This window comes from Capsicum annuum, unplaced genomic scaffold, assembly GCF_002878395.1.
Source record: "Capsicum annuum cultivar UCD-10X-F1 unplaced genomic scaffold, UCD10Xv1.1 ctg60173, whole genome shotgun sequence".
Lineage (NCBI taxonomy): Eukaryota > Viridiplantae > Streptophyta > Magnoliopsida > Solanales > Solanaceae > Capsicum > Capsicum annuum.
In genome coordinates, this window is record NW_025868956.1 from 1 (window position 1) to 3,745 (window position 3,745).

The window sequence follows — 3,745 nt, forward strand, 5'->3', positions numbered from 1 at the left end:
CAAGAGTCATCAGCTTTAAAGAACACTTTCTTAAGATTGGTTATCCAGTCCGTCACCTGGTTGCTACTCCCTTGTTGCTCCTCCGCATTAATGAGTACGACTTGGATGGAGGAACTGTAGTTGAAAACTTGTGAAGCTCATTGACTAGTATGTAAATAGATCCTACTTCTTCAGCAGCAAGAGAACCTAAGCTTTTCAAGATTTCAGCAGCAAGATTGTATAGAATTTCAACCATGATCTGCAAGATGAACAAGTTTTCCTTTTTCTTTTTTTTTTTGTGTGATAACCTTTATCTACCACAAGCCACAATTTATGAAGAGTTGACTAAGACCTTGATTTTGCAGTCTCTTTTGAATTTCAGTACATGTTAAAAGAGTAGGTGGTCTTTTGAATGTGTGATGTATCAATCTATGCTTGATATCGAATCAGAACATTTCAAACATGCATTCTGAAAATTATAGCATGTAAAGGTTGTAGGCTTTGCAAAATTTGGTTCCTAAGCAGTTAACAAACCTCTTCTAGGACGAAGTTGAGTGCATTGAGAGATCGACCATGGTACGAGAATCTGTACTGATGCAAAGTTACCCTATGCTGAAAAACTGACATTCTATTGCCTTTTGAATTGCTTTTTAGTATCACTATTTGCTTACAGGAACAACGCTTATGTCCTAAATTAAGAATGAAACCTCTATATCTAAATGGCCTTTCAATAGGAAAGTAAATGGTATAATAGCACAATTAGGCAACATTTATAGTCTAGACCAAGAAGGCGAATACTCGTTAATTTGTTCATATATTTATATTATGTACAGACTTATATAATTGTTCCAAGGGATTCACTGTCTTAGATCCAGTTCAGAGCAGAAGTTGCAACTATTTAATCTGTGTGTTGTTTGTTTTGTTTAATTTGGTGGTTCTTTTTTTTCCAAGTGGTTAATAAAGAAAATCAATGGCATCAAAAGGTCATGGTAATGGACAATGTAATAAAGGTAAGAAAGGACCTGATAATCTTCCCGTAGGTTAATATATACCACCACCACCACCACAACTTTTCAACCAGCTACTATAAATATTCTTGCTCCTCCAAGGAAAACTATTTCACTACCAAATGTATTTTTCATGCCCCACCGTCCTATCAGTTCCAGCCCTCTTATCTCCATAATAGTCTACATAGTAGCTCTTTATCTGTACCTTCAACATCATCCACACGCAGCCTTTCTGGATTGAGAATATTGGAGGTCCTAGCACATCAACATCGCCATCCATTGATAGTGCTACAATGTCTAATGCTACAACAGCTGCTTTTCAGATTCTGAAACTTAAAGAGGTAGTAGAATATGACGGCAACGGGAGACTAATTATCGTCCCTGATAGTAATGGTAAGTAAACCTTATGTTTTTCTGTAATTTTTAAAATTTTTGAAAGCTAAGATAATTTAATATAATTTTATTGCAGGTTCATTCCGCATATAGCGCCGGACATATGGTTATAGAAGCAATTAAACTATTTTACACAGAGCCGTGGGGTAGTTGGAACAAGATTCGACTCGACATCAGAATTCTTATGTGAAAACAGTTTATGGTATAATCAAAATCAAAGAATTTAATCAAAATCAAAGAATTTACCATTTCAGTATGCTATCAATGATGAATTTACCTTTGTATCCATCAACTCATTTCATGACTTTATATTAAACTATTTTACAGACAAACTGTGCATGAAATTTTTGTTATGAAAATGAAATACAACGCATATTCAAGTTGAAAGTAGCTTTACGGATCAAAGAACACTTGTATGAGGCCTGGAGGAACTTGGAAAATATGGTTAACTGAATGCTATGTGTGGGTCCAGTTCTTAGAAAAATGGGATACTCCTAAATATAGGGCGAGGAGGGAACGGGCAAAGGCAAATACAACGTCTCAAACAGGTGGCTCTTTGCACACTGGAGGTTCGATGAGTTTCGCTACCCATCGACGAATACTGGTAATAGTAGTTAAAATTTCTGACTTGTTCGGTTCAGTTCAATTAATAATATATATTAATGTTTCGACTACAGTAGTCGGAATGATTATAGTTATTAAATAATTATTTATTAAATTTCCGACTACAGTAGTCGAAATAATTAATTATTATTTATTAAATTTCCGACTACAGTAGTTGAAATTATTATAATAATTAAATAATTATTTATTAAATTTTTTACCACAGTAGTCGAAATAATTATAATTATTAAATAATTATTTATCAAATTTTCGACTAGAGTAGTCGAAATATTTGTAATTATTAAATAAATATTTATTAAATTTCCGACTAAGTTTCCGACTAAAGTAGTCATAATTTATTTTCCGACTACATCAGCCGTCGGAAAAATGATTTTTTCTAGTACTGACCCGAGGTTTTGGCCGCGACGGGCATCCTGAACCACGAAGGCCCGAGAGATCCCTTAGCCCACCCACTAGTGATATTTTTCGCTCTAGGCCCAGGCCCGCACGACTTTAAAACGCGTCACTAGAGACTAAGGCTTGCTTACTCATATACCCAGTATCCCTCCTGTGTGTTGCCGATGTGGGACTTCTTATCCTAAGTTGGGGTGTTACATACACCCCTTATGGACTCAGTGTCCTCATTGAGGTTTGCCACTGAATGAGATTTGCCTACACTCAGGACTGAGGCTTGCCCCGCCTTACCGGGATTTAGCTACACTCAATTTGAACTTTGGCCCACATATCCCTCCTGTGTTTTACCGATGTTGGACTCCTTATCCTAAGTTAGGATGTTACATGCACCCCTTATGGACTCAGCGTCCTCATTGAGGTTTGCCCCACTAAATGAGATTTGCCTACACTCAGGACTAAGGCTTGCCCCGCCTTACCAAAATTTACCTACACTCAGTTTGAACTTTGGCCCACATCGACAGGACTGACACAGGAGCGGCTTTGATACCATTCTCGTGTTAATTCTCTTATTTAGGCTAACTCATGATAAAATTAGATTACCCAATCCTCAAAGTTTCATGCTAACTTTCAATTCATCGAACTTGTATCCAAAACAACCCTTATTATCCATAATTCTGACCTTTAACAATTAAATTTCAATACTCAAAATAAATTGTCAAGACTAAAGATTGCGATAAAGATGTAGGAACAAGTTTACCTTAAACCCGAAAGAATCCCCAATCAAACCCCTTTTTTTGGCTTCCTTCTTGATTTTATTCTCCAGCTGATAATCAAATTTATTTTGACGCAACTGCTGTTGCGTTTTCTCATCCCCAAGGTCCTTATTTGTTTTTGTGTTTCTTTGTCTTCAACTTGATGCAAGATGGAGCCCCAAAATCCCTTAATCCCCTTTTTCCTTTTACTTATAAGTGAAGATAAAATTGGCTGAAGTCCATCGTTTTCTTACTCCTTATTGGATTAGAAGATGGGTTTGGCCCACTTCTCCTTTTCTTCCCCTTTTTATATATATGCTTATTTTTTAATAAAAATTAAATAAATATACAACTTATATTTTCAATATTATAAAAAATCTGAATTTCCTATATATATTACAAAAATTTCAATATATACATAGAATGCTATGTATATGTCGGCTATATTATGTATATTAATAGGAAGAGAGTGTAAAGTAATTAAAAAAATGAGAAAGAATGTAATTACTTTCAAAAGAGTTGTATTTATGTTATTTATACTTTTTTAAACAAAAGGAGTACTATATTCTCCCCACCTTATGAAATTCGGTCCCCAAA

General features: G+C 35.2%; 1 long non-coding RNA gene across 2 annotated transcripts; it reads right to left on the bottom strand.

The window, feature by feature from the left end:
* Window positions 1–950: 950 nt before the first annotated feature.
* Window positions 951–3,393, bottom strand: LOC124893475. Of its 2 annotated transcripts, none has more exons than XR_007050723.1 (2): window positions 3,154–3,393; window positions 951–1,312 (listed from the first exon to the last, which is right to left on the bottom strand). It is a non-coding gene; the product is annotated as an uncharacterized LOC124893475 (long non-coding RNA). The 2 variants fall into 2 exon arrangements; XR_007050722.1 differs by having other exon boundaries at window positions 951–1,318.
* Window positions 3,394–3,745: the final 352 nt, after the last annotated feature.